The sequence below is a fragment of the Panulirus ornatus genome, chromosome 15, assembly GCF_036320965.1.
Source record: "Panulirus ornatus isolate Po-2019 chromosome 15, ASM3632096v1, whole genome shotgun sequence".
Taxonomy (NCBI): domain Eukaryota; kingdom Metazoa; phylum Arthropoda; class Malacostraca; order Decapoda; family Palinuridae; genus Panulirus; species Panulirus ornatus.
In genome coordinates, this window is record NC_092238.1 from 26,845,783 (window position 1) to 26,866,394 (window position 20,612).

At 42.5% G+C, this 20,612-nt stretch overlaps 1 protein-coding gene across 1 annotated transcript in view; it reads left to right on the forward strand.

Moving 5' to 3' along the window:
* Window positions 1–9,889: 9,889 nt before the first annotated feature.
* The window catches only part of LOC139753792 (uncharacterized), a 35,530-nt gene continuing 24,807 nt past the window's right edge, over window positions 9,890–20,612 (forward strand). Inside the window, exon 1 of the mRNA XM_071670659.1 lies at window positions 9,890–10,048. The gene's annotated coding sequence lies outside the window, so the exon portion shown is untranslated. The remainder of the gene's footprint in view (window positions 10,049–20,612) is intronic.

Sequence of the window (20,612 nt, forward strand, 5' to 3'; positions counted from 1 at the left end):
GTCTATTTGTTCAAGCACGTATAGACGGTAACCCTGTAATGTGGAACTGAAGGTAAGTTGTGTGTCCTTCCAGAGGATGTCGTGCGACGAACTCATGAAAATATGTGGAACAGATGTTTTACATTTTGTGTGTTTTAGATAATGCAAATTATACATCAAAAATAATCCTTCACTGTTACTGAGTGATCCTTGACATCGAAGTCTCCGGGAGTAAAAAATTTCTTCAAAAGATTTTTTAAAGGTAGAGATTAGTGTCTTCAGTAGCGTTTATATTATTCTCCCACGCTGGATAGAGATCTCTCCCACGTTTATCATTCCATGTTGTCTCAAGATGTCCTCCCACGCTGTCTTCGCGCAGAAAATGCCTCTCACAATGACTTACTTTGATCTCAAATCCTACGTGCATCTGAGAGGAATTTTGTGCCTCTTGGTATCTCTAAGCAGGAGCTGTGTTGTCGATGCTTTGAATAAGAATTTCCTCCAACATTACTTCTAGTATCTATTTCCCTCCTCATCATACTACGTAGAGGTGATTCTAACCTTGTAGTATAGTGGATAGAGATGTTTCTAAGAACAAACCTGCTAGAAATTTCCCTAACATTGTTATATTGTTGGCAGTGTTTTCTATTAACTGTATACTAGGTAGATATGTCTCTAGCTTTGCAGTATACTAGGTACACATTTTTTCTAACCCTTCAGCACACTGAGTATGGACTAGGTAGAGATGTGTCTAACACTGCAGTGTACTGAACAGAGATGTTTTTATCTCTGCCAGTATACCAGATAAAGATGTTTCTAAACCTACAGTATACTAGAAGATAATCCTAACCCCACGGTATACCAACCAGTATATCGGTATCTCATTCCCACAACAGTGTATACCAACCAGTATATCAGCATTTCATTCCCACAACAGTAAGGCTGTGTCTACTCCTCGTGTATCCTGGGTCGATAATTTCACCCACACTCTCTCATAGTTAAGTACCAGGAGAAAGTCTGTTTTTTTTCTCTTACGCTGCTATGAAAGACAGGAGCCATCTGTCAACACAGAGGGGATTAAAGATATGCGTTCTGTCCATGGGATAGTTGAGGGTGGTACGTGCAAATGCAGACTGACTATGGCTGAAGACGCGAAGGCATGTGGATGATACAATAGGTGGATGATCATCGTCACGGACGCGCGTGTACTGAGGTTGATGGTCGTCAGCGAACGTATATGAATGTTTGGTGCGGTCGGCATAATTTTTCAGTCACACTTGTCATGTCTCTAGGCTGTGTGGCGTCCTGACAGATGTTCGGGGTCTCCAAGCTCTCACTGGCCTGAAGACAGAACGCCAACGTTCCTTTAGCCTTTACATTCCACGAGATTGACGCATCGAGTTGATACATCAAAGTTTCTTTAAAATCAGGAGGGGAGGTAAGTGAACGAAGATCTACACAGTATGAGTTCCAGAGAAGGAAAACGTAATATACAGACTCCAGGTGCGATTTACACTTCAATGGTGTAGTTCAAAGTTGGCTAAACACCTACTACCTGCCTAGAATAACACCCTGATCTAAACTGGCTGGCCTGGTTGTTTAGGCTTTAGAAGTCTGTCGACTTTCAAGGTCAAATTAAGACCATATATCCTGACCTGAGGTCAACTGGGTCTTGGTTTCGTAAATAATTTAGTTCAGAAGCCTCGAACTGTGAAATTTGTAAAAGTTAGTAAAAGTATGTGTGGAAGACGTCAAGCGGAGTACAACTCTATCAAATACCAAACGCTCAATAGACAAACCATCATTTTGTACTAACTAGCTACTTGAACATGAGCGACCCTCGCTTCACATACCGTAAAATTAGTTAATCTTTAAGAAACCACATAATTACAATTATCACAAATAAATCCTTTCCACATATTTACAATGTTTGTGTAGTATGGTTCTCGAACCATACAATCACGCGTGTGAAGGAAGAAGGCGTTGCTTCTAAACGATCTAATTACTCGGTCAAACCAGGCTATTACGCACTTCGAGTGGTGCCGTGGAAATGCCAGACAGTCATTAAACGCGGAAACCATAATTCAGCAATTATCCAGGTGTATAATTTGCCTGACGCTGAGCAGCATAGAGCTCATGATAGAGTCATTACGGAAAGACTGAAACCAGCTCTCAAGATCTGGGGAGACTCCCACGCCAATTTCAGCGTAGTGCGTGTTGAAGTTCAGACTGAGGGAAGGCGATGAGGTTACTAAGAGACTTCCGCACATCAGTCAAGGTAAGTGGTTCCTCCAGTCGTACTGAATCGCTCGTTGCCAACCTGTCTTTCCTACGCTTTATGAAGAGCCACAATCATGGAATGTCTGGGTAACATAATAAAATACCTCGAGAATATATATATATATATATATATATATATATATATATATATATATATATATATATATATATATATATATATATATATATATATAAAATGATATATCATTAATAACTTTTGTTGTTATTGATGGTATTATTATCACCATTTTGCTATGATCATTATTATTATTGTTTGTTGTTGTTGCTGTTGTTGTTGTTATTATCATTATCATTATCATTACCATTTTTAGTATTATTGTTATTAACATTATTATCATTATCATCATTATCATTATCATCATCATCATCATCCCTGTGAGGTTCCCTAGTTATTTTCTTTTGTGTCAGAGAATGAACACCTGTTAGAAAAAGACAGACGAATCTTAGAGGGACTTTTGAACATTCTGCGTACGTTACGACATACTGAAATTGCACAGTGAACTTGATACATATGTCTATTTACACTGTTCGTCGTGAATGACTTGATAGAGGGCTAAGGAGTATGTGAAGAGAAATTAGAATTCTTGATTGGTTTTCTAGGTGAGAATGACCTGCTATTGGCTAAGGAAACAGAGAAGAAAAGACCAGAATTCTTAAAAAGTTGTCTAAGTGAAGTCAAGTGAATGAGGACATCCTTTCTGAGGTCTTAGGTTGACCCTCATTCACGTTGACATCGCTTTCCATTCAGCAGAACTTTTTGTCATCCTGCAGGAGAGAGGAACACGATGGCTGTTGTCCTTCCGCTTCCTTGATGACTGTAATTCTTTATACGATGGGCGTGAGGGAAGGAGAGAGAGACGGAAGGAAGGAGAGAGAGAGAGAGAGAGAGAGAGAGAGAGAGAGAGAGAGAGAGAGAGAGAGAGAGAGAGAGAGAGAGAGAGAGAGAGAGAGAGTATCTACTTACGAGTACCTACACTAACGATGTTGCTTATTATGCTCGAGGCGCGCAAATATCATCCTTCACTGAGCATTTCGTCGAGCTGGTGCAACACCCCAGTTGCTTCTGGAAAATGTTCGCAGAATATTTTTTTATTTGCGATGATGAAGATGAATATAAGCCTCGTGATGACACCTTTATACTTGGATGATTTCATGAAATGACAAGAGTCATTGTGTATGACTCAGTGTTATGTGTGCCTTCATCAATCTCTAGCTGGGAGTTGGCCAGAGGCCTCATACACTGCCTGTCCACCAGCAGAGATGAGGAAGCTGTCATAGTCATCTCGTCCCATGAGCCACTGAAACCATCTTTCTCCTCCTCCTTCTCCTCCTCCTCCTCCCTACGTAACCCGACGCTCGAAATAGCTGGTCGACATCCGCTCCCACACTCGTTTCCTCCGTGCATGGTGCGGCCAAGAGCAACAGCAAGTGTTGGTCGGCCAAGAGTCGGGAAAACTGGAGGTGTTCACACACTTGTTATCATCTTGTCAGAGTCGAAAATCACAACTTTCACGCTATTTCCCAAAGAAACTCACACACACACACACACACACACACACACACACACACACACACACACACACACACACACACACATACACACACAAGCATAAGCCAGTTATCCGTTTATCAAGAAGACCCGAGGTGTGGATGAACACCTGGGTTGTGTGTGGGCCACGCCAAGGAAGACACAACGAATCAAAGACTCGAGAGAATATGTGACTCTCGATTCTAAAGTTCATTCTACTGTATGATAGAGTAAGTTCTCGGTCATCTGAGTAGAACAATTAGTCCAATGATACAGTCCCTGTATACGCATCATCACCACACCACTGAAGTACACCATTACGCTGGTGTCGATCGAGCTGATTAAGAAAGCGAGATCAGAGCGACGTCTCCACCTAAAGATGTGGCCAGACGACGGCGACACCATTGACGTAATTTGAGCAAAATCTGTGATAATCTGCGGCGGACACAGATCCGTCCCCCAGCATGTGACCACACCACACACCTCCCTCCGACTCCACCACCAGACAGGTGATGCAGTCACTCCCACACTTTCTCGTGACAGATAATGGTCGTGGAAATAAATAACAAGCCAAAAGCTCTTCCAAAAATTGTGTGTGTGTGTGTGTGTGTGTGTGTGTGTGTGTGTGTGTGTGTGTGTGTGTGTGTGTGTGTGTGTGTGTTTTCTGATGTCTTTAAAGGCTCTCTCTCTCTCTCTCTCCCTCTGTGTATATATATGTATATATATATATATATATATATATATATATATATATATATATATATATATATATATATATATATATATATATAGATAGATAGATAGATAGATAGATAGATAGATAGATAGATAAATAGATAGATAGATAGATAGATAGATAGATAGATAGATAGATAGATAGATACATACATACATACATACATACATAGGTAGATACATAGATAGATAGCAGATGTTTTCATTCAGTGGCTTTCACCTCGGTGTCTCACAGTGAGGAACGTGACAGCTGCATGTTGACGTGCGCCTTCTGAAAGCCAAAGTCAACCCCAGCGATCACTTTCTCTGTCAGTGATCATACGAAGGGTCGTCAATACCGTTCACTAAGACACACACACACACACACCGGCCGTGGCACCACTGTGGCTGACCACTGGCAGAGTCGCGAACCAAACATTAAGTTTGGCATAACTGCAGAAACATCGCGTTGTGAGTTGCTATTTTTTTCCTGGGAGAAAGAATGTTGCCCTGTGGGACCACTAAATCTTCTAACTTCCTTCGCTGCTCGTAAAAATTTGTCTGTTTTCATAACTGAATAACAGTGCGGTTTTGGAGATACTGTGAATCAACCAGAGAAGACGATCTGTGAAGTATTTTTACCCCAGTTTATCATATATAAGATCCGTGTGTCTGGAACACTATCTAGCGAAGTGGATATTGCTGTTCCTATAATTTTCATTGCGATTGAATCCTCTCTTGATGATAACCCCAAGCTAAGCATGTCTGTTGTACGGGAAGTAAAGAATGTTTGAACGTGTTTGGATTAGATCTTTGATTTTTTTTTCTTTTTAATGAAATCTTGAATGCTAATGCGACATTACGAATATCTTCATATATTCTCTCATTTTGACCGGGGACCAACCCATGAATCTAGGTCCCTTCCTGACGCATCTGTGCAATGTTTAGAGAGATGTGTGAGTGAGTGTCAGGCATATTCAAGGGAGATTAAGGCATGATCGAGTATGGACCGCCTGTGAGGGGTAACTGAGTTGGAAGGAACATAAGGTGTTGTAAGGAGTTGGCGTATATGTGATTGATAAATCGTAATCAAGAAGGATAACATGTTGCGTCAGGAAGCATGAGGAGTGTACATGTGTATATGTGTGAGGGAAAATGACGTGGATATGTGCGTATGTTGGACATTAAGATGTACGTATTTGTTCATAAGTGGCCATCACTCGAGTGTATGTGTGTCTGACGGGGTTTAAGGCGTATGTATATGGTAGATAGTTATGTGTGAATATGAACGTATATATCTATGTGCGTTTGAAGGACCGCGAGGCCTATGTACATGGGAGCGCCCGGGGAGGACAGGTAACAGTACACTTGGTGGTTTATGACTGGGGAACAATGACAGAGTCCTAAATTCCTGAAACTATATAGACGTATGCAGGACAGCGAAGCAGAAGGCTCCTCCCTACTCATCGTTATAAATGAAGACTGGGTTGTACAGCAGAAGGCTTCTGTCCAACCACAAACTCCCTCAGGCACGTCAGCCGGCAGGAAAATAGCAATGGAGCACCAGGGAATATTACCGGAGGTAGACTGACACGAAAATTCTTTAGGAAAGTGTGAATGGAAAAAAAAATCTGATCTCATAGAGGCAGACGGATTCTATGTGGAGGTGGCTCGAATCTTAGAATGATTATCATTTATCATTCTTGTTTAGTGATAACACGTATCATTATAGTATCTTTTAAGCTACGATGTCAGGGCACTGACGGACCTCCCCTTCGTAACTTCTGGTGGTCATTTTTTTCAGTGTTCTCTAACTCAATAGCTAAAATGTATCGTTTGTGAAGGAGTGTGAGGTGTCGTATGCTTGTGTGCGTGTGTGTGTGTGTGTGTGTGTGTGAGTGAGAGAGAGAGGAGAGAGAGAGAGAGAGAGAGAGAGAGAGAGAGAGAGAGAGAGAGAGAGAGGGCGTGAGGCATGTGTGGCGGAGGGCGTGGAGCGTATCGAGAAGGAATGCGGGAGAGAAAGTTGAGGAAGCGCCACTTAGCCACGGAGGACAGACACACACACAGCCACCAGTGAAAGCCCTTCTCCTCCTCCTCCTCCTCCTCCTCCCTCCCTCCCTCTCCCCCTACCCATGACGTCATGGTCAGAGCATCGAGGGTGTTCGGATTTCTGTTTCATCTCGTCCTTTCTCAATCTGGATCTACAATGAAAACACAACTGTTCGCAGGGCCGTAGTAGGCTCAAATAAGGCTATACATTCGTAGTCTCTCTAGTTCATCAGTTACGTTGTGGATATGTTTAAAGAAAGAGGCGTGGTGTGAGCGCTACTGATCCGGATACACCTCCCGAACGATGCCCAAGGTAATGCAAGAGAAGTGGATTATGGCAACGCTACTCGTTGCCCTCCCTACGGTCGTAGCGTAGCAGAACATTTTCCTTTCGGTACGACACCTGATTTGTCGTGTAGCACAGGTGATGACACGCCTTACTGTACGACGACACGACGCGATTCGTCGCTCCTGCTCAGCTGCCAACACGACAGCTAAAACTGGTGGCAAGTGTTTAATTCATGACATAAACGGAAAAGATTTGTCACGAGTGCTATTATCTATATGGAATATATATATATATATATATATATATATATATATATATATATATATATATATATATATATATATATATATATATATATATATATATATATATATATCCCTGGGGATAGGGGAGAAAGAATACTTCCCACGTATTCCCTGCGTGTCGTAGAAGGCGACTAAAAGGGGAGGGAGCGGGGGGCTGGAAATCCTCCCCTCTCACTTTTTTTTTTAATTTTCCAAAAGAGGGAACAGAGAAGGGGGCCAGGTGAGGATATTCCCTCAAGGGCCCAGTCCTCTGTTCTCAACGCTACCTCGCTAATGCGGGAAATGGCGAATAGTATAAAAGAAAGAAAGAAATATATATTACGTTGTTATGGTTCCATATAAGATGACGTAGATCAGCATAATTGAGACGCAGTTTGAGAGGTGCTTTCTATATACGCAAGGCTGTAGTCATTAGAGGGGCATGAAGAGACAGGAACTACGCAGCGTACGCACGAGGAACCATCTGCAAGAAAGCTTAAGCTGAGAGAACAAGGCACAGGAAGGAGGATGTGTTGGATGAAGGAAGTTTAAAAGAAGAAACAAAAAAAAAGTGTGTGGATGACAGGCACGGATGGGGTGAGGGAGGAGGAGGGAGAGGGGTGTGTGTCACGGTTGGAACGAGAGAAAAACGAAGAAACAAATTGCATCGGCGGGATGGAAGGGGGGGGGAGGGATGGGGCTGACACCAGCCATGGTAGATGACAAAGGAACTGGATGCTGAGACGTGTGTGTGTGTGTGTGTGTGTGTGTGTGTGTGTGTGTGTGTGTGTGTGTGTGTGTGTCCCTGCAGTATCACATGGCTACATGACTTGAGAACTCATGTATATATATGTATTTCACAACCACAATGCTAGTGAAGCGCAGACCTCTTTATGTTTGGGAGATTTCTAGTATGACAAGACCATCTAGTACACACTCTGGGCGCCCGCTGCATAACACAGTACTGAAGAAAAGAACTATGCAAATCCTGCAGCAGTTCTAGACCACAAACATTCCCCCGGGCTAAGCCTGAAGTGGCCGCTCCCTCCAGCTACTTGCAAATAACACTGAAGTCATTTCCAGATGTAGCGATCCTTTTCATGACACTGACACTGAGCGGAACTCATGAGTGTCTCTATATAATCACGGGGTAAGCGTCAGGCGGAGCGTTTACCGAGGGAACTCTCGAATGACAACCAGGCCGGGAAATGGCAACGTTTCTAATGTCAACTGTGGCATATGTGCGTAATTACGTCGGTCGCTAATTAGCAGCGACGTAGAGGAACAACAAGAGCAACAGAAAAAAGCAGAAAGTTATCTCAACTCATCCGTGGAACAAATGGAACAAATGGGACACAGAGACGTAATGGGATGAGACACATTCGTTGGGATGAGAGAGAGTGACATGGTACAGGACTAAGATGAAATGTAGAGGCAGCAGCAGTGCTGATAACGTAGCGTTGTGCTTCGTTTTTGGGGGGATCGGTGCCACCAATATGGAGCCACTGGTGACATGTCCAGGTCTCTGTGTTACCCTCCCTGACCCGTGCATCACCACCCTGGTCACATGTGCCAGCATCCTTAGGGGTTTATAGGTATATCCTGACCTGAGTGCCACCGTCCCTGGCCTGAGTGCCACCAGGGATATGCCACCATCCCTGGCCTGAGTGCCATCATTCCAATACTGCTGTCAGGGAGGGCCTGTACCACCTCACCAAGCACCAATATCTCATCGATGTGAGTCATCATTATCTCTCATCCATCCGTCACTTTATCACAGTGATGGATGTCAATTTTCGCCAAACTATGAGAACGAACGACTCCCTCAGAAGCGATGTATCGCGCACAGCATCTGAGAAATAGGATTTAATTCCCATATATCTTTTAGGAAAAGTACAGGGGGCTTATACCTTCGCTGGAGGTACATAGCAATCTCTTACAGTGGTGAGTGAAGACAGCGCTTTCTGAACCCAATACAGGATAATCATGTTTGATTTTCATACCCAGAGAAACACTTTAGCTACTTGTCTTTCACATCAAGAATTCACCCAACACTCTCTCTCTCTCTCTCTCTCTCTCTCTCTCTCTCTCTCTCATAACTAACACACACATAAAAATGTTCCTGAGAACCATTTAAGGGAGAGTGAGAGACAGTCTTTGTCTTTAAACATAAAATCTAATAAGCATCCATTTACCACCCCTCTCCCGTTCATTACACAGTCGGAGGTGGGCGCGGGGCTGGATAGGTCTGATGACCAATTTGAATTTCCTGTTTATTCTCCTACTGTCCTCCTTACCCACCACACCTCTGCTTTCTAATCATATAAAATTGCTTTCGGTTACCTTTAGGACCCTCGTACAATACCCATCCTGGCGTGACATCATTTTTTGTGTGTGCGACGAGAGTGGTTAACACAGGAAGAACTTATGGCAATATGGGCTAAGCAGAAGAAAGTGCTAACTCCCCTTTTTGGGTTCGGATGCCAAGTGTAGCCACCACTACTGTATTTCCGGTGGAAATTTTCGATCACTTAAGACACTCATGAGTCCTTTACATCTATTTCTTCTGATGAAAACGATGATATGAATAAATCGTACCTGATTAACATCTACTGAATCGATGTAAACAGGGGTCATTTGCATTCCAGTCGGTTTATAGGAGTAAAGGAAAAGATATATGACCACATGGTAACTCGTCGAATGGCAAGCGAGCTTATAAAACTCAGTTGGAAAGTCTCCACTCCGTTTAGTTGCCCTGAGCTCCGTGCTGAGTGTGGCGCCGCCTTAGTGAGTGGTGGTGGAATGTACAATTAGCGAGAGAACACTGGTGCTGTACTAATAATATTACATTAAAAAGCAGCAAAAATCTACCACAGCAATTCGACCGAGGATTACAACCTGAAGGTAAGTTGAAATCCTCCCCAACCGTCGTTTTCTATCTGACGAGGTTATACTTTAGAATTATATTGAGACGCCTTCAACCATGGGTGTACCTTATTTTACGGTAGATGTTACGTTCCAGATTGACACGAGAGGGTTGAAGGGCTTTATGAAAATGCAATCTATCTAGTATGATAGTCTAAGTAATTATAGATACAGAAAAAGAAAAATGAGGCCCCACTGTCAAATAAGAAGTTTAGATTGCTCTGCTCATTACAGTTGGGTAAATTGACTGTGGACTTATTTAGCGATCATGACTTTCGAGATTTGATCATCTTATTGATGGAGATTAAGATTAAAATGCTCATCTGATATTTTGGTACATTTAAAGTAGATGTTAATTGACAATCTGTGATTAGAAGTTACATCAGAACTTTTGAAGTTTCTTTTCCTGTGACCAGAGGTATGGCATTAGGCAAGGCCACAGTAATGGGTAGTTAAGAACAAAGAGTTGTAGGAATTATACGTTGTTTAGTGTTATGTATTAAATAGGAGTCAGGGCCAAGGAGAGGAACTCGACAGCCTTTACAATGACATCCTGTTCAAGTGAGTTTGAATCGGTAAAGGTTGAAGTATTAAAGATAATAGAGAAAAGGAAGAGATGATCAGATGAAACAGTAATAACAAGTTACTAAAAATATCTGCAACAACTGATGATTACAGTGATAACAATGATTCTGCAACCTACTGATAACAACAGTTATATTTATGGTGTTAAGGACACGATTGTAGGCATGACAACACGTGAACCGAAAGAAATTTCTATGAGCGTGTGAGACGTGTTCCAAACGAGTCGTTAATTGTGATTTAATGGTGACCTCTGAGCCGTGTTCTCTGCCCTACCACATAATAATACAGACACACACACACACACACACACACACACACATGGACGGGTGCTACATAGCCAGGTATGCTCTACCAGCGCGTCTTGGGTATCTCAAAAGACAGAGGCTGCATCACGTAAAAGATGGACCACTTCGTGTTCGGAAATAAATTAGTTTTGAACCACACTGAGCTTCCTGTGGCTGGGTTCGAGTTACGTCTTGTTCAAAGAAGTCGGTTGTGAGGTAAGGTGGTCCCCCACCTCCCCTGCAGCAGACGCAGTATACTTCCTCTCTGTTGGATGTTAATTGGACATGTTATAATGGAATCGGGCATTACAATCTCCGAGTTGGATTGAATGAGTTCGAAGAAAAACCGCTGGTCCCATTTTTGTATTATTCATATTGACCTCCAGCATCTGTTAACCTACATTCAGTACTTATGAAATGTTTTTATCGTTATCATTATTATCATTATCATTATCATTATTATCATTGTCATTTTTATTACTATTATTATTATTATTATTATTATTAGTAGTAGTAGTAGTAGTAGAAGTAGTACAGTAGCAGTAGTATTATTGAAATGTTTGTTCTCTTCTTGAAAACTAGCTTCGTTTCGAAATTGCCAGGGATATATATATATATATATATATATATATATATATATATATATATATATATATATATATATATATATATATATATATATAAAATGTATTTTGTGAATTTATCATGATGGCTATTGACAAGGTCAGAGTCATCAAATACAATGCCATAAAAGTAGGTGAGTAGATTATGACTTTTCTCAGACATCACTAAGCCAGCGATTAAAATAATCAGCAACTCGTACAGTAGCATATCAATCAGCTCAACTAGTCTTAAACAAATTACCAAACCTCTCATTCAAAATTGCTCAGGAAAGCATATTTCAGCAACACATTATCACACACAAAGTGTTACCTGGTTCCTAGCTTAGTGTTAAAGATGTATATACCTATATGTTTTAATATACATTTATATTGGTCATAAATTATTTTGTATATCTATTACCATCAGTCACCATCAGGACTCGTCTTCACTGGTCTAGAAATATGGCGTATAGAAAGGTCCTAACGCACATATGCATCTCTTTTACGTGAAAATATACTTATATACTTATTCAAACACATTCCTTTCTTAATGTAATTATTTGATTCGCTCTAACAGGAACCCTAATATGTCTATTCACTAACTGTATGATCTCCTTAAATCAAAATCAGTCAGAAAGATTTATGTAAGACTGGAAATAGAAGTTAGAACTATAAAGTACACTTGAAAGAGTTATTTGTATCCACTTAACTTCCGTATGATTCCAACACACTCCAAATTCATTTAGCGAATATCGTGTATAACTACCAGTCTTTCATGAGTTCACGGCTCAAAATACGGTGTAGTCTACATCAGTAAATCGGATTTAGAGAAAGCGTCTTCTGAAACGCACTTGTTTCTCAACAGACGGTCTATATACTGGACACTTATTCTATTTCTGGTTCCCTCTCATTGCCGTTTTCTGTGCGAGGCAAAAAAAGGAAAAAAGCAAATTTCATTTTTGAATTCTTGAAAGTCGCCTTTTACTCCATGGTTTACGAAATGTGGCATTGCCTCGTAGCTTGTGGTTTGATAAGCCTGGCATCTCATGATGTGTAAAGTGATTTCTATCTGTCTTGAGATCATTAATGTTTCAAAATATAGAGACACAGTCATATGTGGCAATAGATTTCCAAGCACGTATTGTCTCCGGATGATAGAGAGGAACTTGGACTATTAATTGAGCTACGAAATTAATGACATTATGGTGGATATGTCAGCTTCGGGTATTGATAACCTTCCCTAAGATTCATTAGGGTAATTGACCAGTGATATTACTGGGTTGCAACTGCTTGTTTGTCGCTCTCAAGTTTATTCATTGCGATTTAAAATCTTTTTTTTTTGTTAAACTTGATCACGACTGACACACTGAGCGGGTAGGTGACTACTCCGTCAGGTGTGTGTGTGTGTGTGTGTGTGTGTGTGTGTGTGTGTGTGATGACTTCTAAGTATCATCATCTATTCTCCTGGGAGGCAGGACGGCTGTCACGTAGGGCGGGGGTTTCAGCGCGTTCTGCAAATGCAGGATGAGGTGGATTCGTTAATACAAGAGAGACACAGCGATGGGTCTACATGCCATCAGTGTGACCATGTTCACCTTCCATGGCTGGGTTACCTCAGTGATATCATCAACTATATAAACGACTCGGGCACTACAGTGCAACGAGTCCCTGTGAAAATAGCACTCCTATCAGAGATGCTGTACGTATTTCGGGCCAAATTGGCTCATCAGGAGAGACGAGACAAAAGAAAAGAAAAAGATGGGAAGAATTTGGTTCGTGTTCCAAACTCCGTGTGTCACCGGAAGACTGAAACGTCCTGAAATTTACGTCAGCTTTTGGTCGAGGATATCAAGGTCCTCGTTCTCTTCTGGGAGATCTTTCTTGCCTTACCTGCGTACAGACGCTATGTGATACGGACGGAGGAACCCTGAAAGAGGAGGCTCCCTCGGGCTTCAGGAAAGAGAGGTGTGTACATCGAGGCATCCCAGAGCGTCGCTTAGAGAATTCCTGACTGGGAAAGTTGAGTTAAGATCTGCTTGTGGCTTATGAGACACAAAACTATTTTCTTTTGCTTTTAGAATGAATCATCTTCCGCTGTAAGGCAGGTTTTCTCTCCGCCCTTAACAGTTACGAAGACGAAGCAAAGAAACGCATCGTCCCATGACCTTGGCGTCGGCTTCATCAAAGGAACACCTCATTTGGAAGCCAATGTATGACGCTTGCACCAACCAGGCCAAGCAAGCAGCAGTCCCATCCAGTGTACTTGTTAACATGAGACCCTGACAGACAGCAGTGAATTATAAGGCTCACTAAAGTGTCACAGTAAAGTGTCATTATTTGGCACGATTTAATCAGACTTTTGATCTATATACATAAGACAATTCTTTCTTTTTCTTATTGTTCAGGATGACTCGTCTTTTCTACGAAAGGGGGTCGGTATAAGTCCTCACTGATGAGAGAGTTTAGGTGGCAGCCTGAGGGAGCTAAACAGCCACCGAATTAACTGGTTTCACACGCTATCTTATTGGCTGATACCCTCGCATAGCAAACTTAATGATAGGTTCCTCCCACACAATATATTATCATTAAATGCCTTCACATAGTATCGTGTTGATTAATAACCCAGAATTCTACTGATTAATATCTCCACATGATATCTTATGACGATATCCTTCAACTGTAATGCCTCCACCAATGTTATAAAAAGACCTTCTGTACTTTGCTTCAGTTTCCTCTCTTGGTACATCATATGACGTTCCCAGCATCATGGCTTTCCACTCTGAACATATTCTTAACATATACTCCCGTTCTCTCGACCTTAATGTGAGCTGCCTGTTTAACGAAATGAAACACGTTCGTTCATTGGATTACAATGAACCCAGATCCCCTAAAGGAAAAATCAATGGAGGAGAAATACATTTAAAAATATTCTCATCATTCGAGTAAAAAAAAAATAAAGATTTTGCAAATATCAATCAAGATACAAATGGTTCGTGGATATTCATAAAAGCGAGTAGATCATCTGGGAATATTTATTGAATAATAAGAAGATTCAAGAATATACTTAAAGCGAGCGGAAGGTTCGGGAATAACCATCGACTCAATAAACGAAACTGGGAATATACACATCACTAAGAAAGGCGGTCAAACCTTTGCGGTTCCACGCACTGGTAGCCATGAGGGAGGGGATGGGGTAGGGGGGTCGGGGTCGGGGTGGGGGTGTGGGGGGAGAGAGAGGGAGGGAGGGAGGGAGAGAGGCAGGGAGGGAGGGAGGGAGGGAGGGAGGAAGAGAGAGAGGCAGGGAGGGAGGGAGGGAGGGAAGGAGGGAGGGAGGATGGTAGGACAGGATGAGCAAAGGGAGTGAGGATGAGGTCACCTTCTATCATTGTTCCCCAGACTGACCATTCCTGATGGATGAGTCCATTAACGGCAGCAGAGGGGGTAAACACACACACACACACACACACACACACACAGACACAGACACACACACACACACACACACACACACACACACATACACACGCACACACACACATACACACAGTCAGTTGAGGAAATTAACCCGAGGAACCAACAGTAGAGTCTACCAACATACGTACACACAGACAAAAGTCTAGAAACATGAAGACAGAAGGACAGACAGACAGATAGACAAATAGACAGTCATGGTGGCTATATAACTGACCCACTGACCACAGCCATAAATAGCTGGACACTACCACAGCATCCATCGTCTGTATCTCCCACACACTGTCAGTAATGCCACTATGTACACTGTCTCACACACACACACACACACACACACACACACACACACCCCGTTCCCCTGGCCCTACTGCTTGTAGGAATTGTACCCAAAAAATTCGAGAAGGAAGCGGTTCCTATTTCAAGAAGGATCGAATAAGGAGTGTTTCCTGACTGCTGAAAGGATCTCCGAGCCCAACGCTCAATAGGAATAAGAGGCTAGCACGATTAACGAAAGGCTATCAGCTCCTAGTGTGGAGTTGTGAGGTAGGAAAGGGGTTCCTGGCGCCTATTGGTCTCAGGGAAAAGACGACTTACCCCGAGATCCTGCAAGGAGAGGAATTTGATCACACAATTAGTACGATACACCTCATCTGCAGACGATCGCAGAGTTTCACATTGATGATTCGAAGTTTCTCGTGAGACGCATTCAGTATTTCACACTATTTTAGGTTCGACGATTTCTCTATTTTTTTTCAGATGTGAACTGTTTTATCTGAGAACCACTGGCTATGTTACCTCCAGCGCCACTGAGGCGATGGCAGGTCTATTGTTTTAGTAAGCGGGTTGGCTGACACAAGAACTAAGTATAGATACTTGTTATATGATCAGCAGCGATCAGCAGTGTCTCTGTGTCGTAAAGACCTTGTAGAGGGATCTCTCACCCCCTACATTCATCTCTCTTTCTCATTCTGTTTCTCTGTGTCTCTCTGCCTCACTGTCTCTCGGTGTCTGCTTGTATATCTATATGACTGTTTCCCTCTCTATATGACTGTTTCCCTCTCTCTGATACTATTTTGTTTCTCTTTCGTCTGTCTTCCTCCTTCTTCATTTTGTTCCGCTCTCTCAAAGTCTACATATACCTCATCTGAGGTTTTATCTGAGAACCACAGGCTATGTTACCTCCAGCGCCACTGAGGCGATGGCAGGTCTATTGTTCTAGTAAGCGGGTTGGTTGACACAAGAACTAAGTACAGATACTTGTTATATGATCAGTAGCGATCAGTAGTGTCTCTGTGTTATAAAGACCTTGTAGAGGGATCTCTCACCCCCTACATTCATCTCTCTTTCTCTTTCTGTTTCTCTGTGTCTCTCTGCCTCACTGTCTCTCGGTGTCTGCTTGTATATCTATATGACTGTTTCCCTCTCTATATGACTGTTTCCCTCTCTCTGATACTATTTTGTTTCTCTTTCGTCTGTCTTCCTCCTTCTTCATTTTGTTCCGCTCTCTCAAAGTCTACATATACCTCATCGGGCCTCTCCAATCTCACTCAGTACCACCAATCAAGTGCTTCCATTACGCATTCCCAGCACTCCTCTCGTCACCTTTCCTTACCTCTCACTCGTACCTGGCTCCTCACGCCCTTTCAGACGCCGCTGCTACCTCTTCCTCCTCCTCCTCCTCCTCCTCCTCCCGACCGCACAACCTGTTCTCACCAACTTGTTCCCGTTTCCCATGCCTACATCCAGGCTGGCTCCCTGGACCTGCTGCGATGACTACACCTCGAACGACATTTGTAATTACAAGCAGAACCCTATAGAGATCTGTTTCTGGATCAATATATATGTATATATATATATATATATATATATATATATATATATATATATATATATATATATATATATATATATATATATATATATATATATATATATCAAACCAATTGGTGTCATGCATTTAGGTTTTCAAAAAGCGTTCGATAAATCCCGCCTCAAAGATTAGTAACAAAATTATTTTAATGGTATAGTTGGGTCTGTACTTCAGTGGTTAGCAAATTGGTCGACTGGTTGTAAACAATAAACTGTAATTAGCCGTCAAGCCTCAGAATGATTAGACGTGACAAGTGGTGTGCCGCAGGGGGTCCAAAGGGAAGTCTTGGGACCAGTTCTCTTTGTTATATATACTAATAACAGTGATAATGAGCTGCGTTATAGGACCTCGAAATTCGTAGACGATACGAAGCTGGTAAAGAGGGCTTGAGGAGAAATGGGTGGACTTTTTGTGCTGAAGACTGAGCCAGAAAAATTGATAGACTGTATTCATAAGGAAAAATTTATCTTAATATCGGTAAGTGCAAAGTTTTATACACCGGAAGTAAAAACGAGAAGTCAAACTGCAGTGTGAATTCCGTTGAGCAACAAAAAGTAGACAAGGGAAAAAAATGTGTAATGATCTCGGTTGACCTTCAGCCACACAGAAATGCAAAAGTGGTGATAAAAGTCTTCTGAAGTAAATCATTCAAATTCAAATCTCAGAAATTAATCCTCACCCCTCACAGTCCTCACTCCTCACAATCCTCACCCCTCACAATCCTAACCCCTCACAATCCTCACTCCTCACAATTCACCAGTGCGTCTCCACCTAGAGTATTGAGCGCGGTGTCGGTCATCCTACTTGACAAAAACACGTTGGCAGAACACGAAAGAGAACAGCGTCGAACTAACATGATGATTCTCGAACTGAGAAATGCCATAAGATCCGACCAGACGACCTGGACTCATTCCGCTTGGGAAACAAAAGGGACAAGAGGTAATTTGATGCACGTAATCGAAGTAACTACAAAGTAGCCTTTGACACATTCAGTCCAAGCAACTATTTAAGGTTAGATTTATCTGATTCTATTTCGTAGGCAAACGTGTCACTCCGAAGGAGGTAAAGTAGTTTTTCTCCACCATGACTTTTAACGTATGGGAAGAGTATCTTGAAAGTCAGGACCTTAGACATGTTTAAGAACCGACTTGACAAATGCTTCGTATCAAAGCCACGACTGATATCATTTGCGCCTTCATTGCAGAGTATTAACAAGCACGAAGAACTAAGCTGTCTCGAATCAGACCTATATACTTGTGTGTGTGTGTCCTTTCCTGAAACCCCTTATTTTCTGACAGATCTTTACATTAAACCTGTAATTACGTTTTCGTTGATATCAACGTTTCAGTTCTCGATCGTGAGGTAATTTTCGGAAAAAATAAAGATAAAATCGGGTTGAAAACTGATCAAATCGTTAGTGTGGGAAGTGGAGCTGAGATGAGCAGCCTTGGGAAGGCGTCTAGTTGGTAATGGACAGAGGAACAAAGTGGGTTCCATGAGCTAGTGCCATGAGAAAGGATTAACCCGTTGTGGTGTTCATCCCTGACTGGTTGTTGAGGAGATGGTGTATACCATGTCGTCGGCGATTTGTGCATTCCCTGCTAATCGTATGTCACGAATTAAGAGAAAAGAATAAAAAGAAAAAGAAGATTCTGTCATGTGAAGATGTTTGGTGTCCCTCGCGTATTCTGAAGTGTTCTTTGCTGAAGTTACCAACTGCTGTCGTGTTAGGTGTTGTTCTTTTCGAGTGCGTCTAACAGATGCCTTGTTGGAGATGCAGGTGATTACGGCGTGAGAGGATGGTGGTGGCGGTGTTGAAATTAGTGGTGGCGGATCTTACATACTTAATGTTGTGACGGATCTTACACGGGAAGGTTTTATGAAGTACTTGAGAACCCTGAAGTGGATTCTGGCTACGGTTGGGATTATTGGTCGTCACGAATTTTTGGGCTGTGTTCAGCTGGAGATTATGAGACAGAGTCCTCCCTTCGTCCGTCATGTGAGATAAGAACGTAATAGTTACAATGGGAAAAATCTTTTGTGCTGTGTCTGCAGGGCTGACTGTAGCAACACGGGTTGCATTGACGTTGTGGAGAAAAGAGGACATCCCTGCGTTTCCATTTCTGTATTGATGCAGCCATTGTATTGATGAGGGTCTATTGTTGACCCAGGTGGAGGATGGCTCATAGCCTCACTGGGGAGAGGACTTTATAACACAAGTCTTGTGTTTCTAAGAACACTCGCTGGTAGAATCATGGTGACGTTTTGCTTCGTAGATTATTTTGTAGATTGAGGTAGAGTATCTGAAGCGTTTGTGTCCACAACATCATTCAAGAATGGCCGGATGCTGTTGCTGCTGAGGTCATAACTCGATGATAAAAGTGGAGCAACTCCTGTGGTGTCTTTAACACGTAGAGCGAGACTGTAGCATCGATGGTGGACGTCATATAGACGCCATCACCTCCTCCGTAGATGCCCTAGATGGACGGTTAGGCCCAGGGAGGGACCCTGAGCAAAGGCAGGCGTGATGTGGAGGATGCAAGGTCCCTGACGTCATCCATTTTGACTCTCTCTCTCTCTCTCTCTCTCTCTCTCTCTCTCTCTCTCTCTCTCTCTCTCTCTCTCTCTCTCTCTCTCTCTCGACGGAAGAGCGAAACGTACGTCGTCACCTTCCACGTAGTTGAAGCCGCCTGAAAGACACACGCAAACGATGAGAGAGAGAGAGAGAGAGAGAGAGAGAGAGAGAGAGAGAGAGAGAGAGAGAGAGAGAGAGAGAGAGAGAGAGAGAGAGAGAGAGAGAGAGAGAGAGAGAGAGAGAGAGTTGCGATTGGGATATAAGGAAAATATCCCGCCACTCAGGATTCCTCACAGAGAAACAAGTCAAGAAAGCAGACAACAGCTGGTGGGCAGTCAGCTGGGACGTGACGTCACCAACCGGTGTGGCCACTAGCAGAGAATGAATGAATGACACTGTTGCCATATCATCTACACACTCACAGTTTTTCATCCAATAAATATCTATTTATTTTCTGATTGATAAGTCCATTTTTATTCTCTTCCTCTCCTTAATCCCTCTGAATTATTGTAATGTAATTATCTTCGTTTTTCGTATCGTACGGTAGGAATAAATATTCGTGATGTACACAATGTGGCAACTATTTGGTTTATGTCGTGCGGGAAGATCAGCGCCAGAGGGTGAAAATGCACGCACGATGCAGCTCTGTTATTGGTCGTTCTTGATCAGGTAATGAGCTCAGGTGAAGGCTAACTGCGTGGGAGGTAGTGGGGGATGGGGAGGGAAGTGGTGGCATTGGGGGAGGCATGGGAAGATGGTGTGGTGAGGAGTGGAAGGGAGTTATTTCGAAATACCACTAAACTGTGTGAACTCCTTTGCCCCTCACAGCTTCATATTGCGATTCCTCTAGCTCGTTTCAGTATAAACACTGATGTGTTTTGGCGAGTATGTGTACCAATCATATTTCACCTCTATACTTGATCCTTTACTTTCTGGAGGCGTTAAGAAAGTTAATTTAAAGTCGAAGAATAATGTAGGTAAATATGTCACAATGACATGGACGATCAGCTGATTGTGGTAAACATATGAGGCAACAGCTGATCTCCCTGGGGAAGGCTGGACATAGGAATCTTGCGTATAGATGACGGTCATATCCACTAGGGGTGTTTTTGAGTCATTGTGTCGGTGGTGATTGGTGGACAGGTGGCTGACAGAG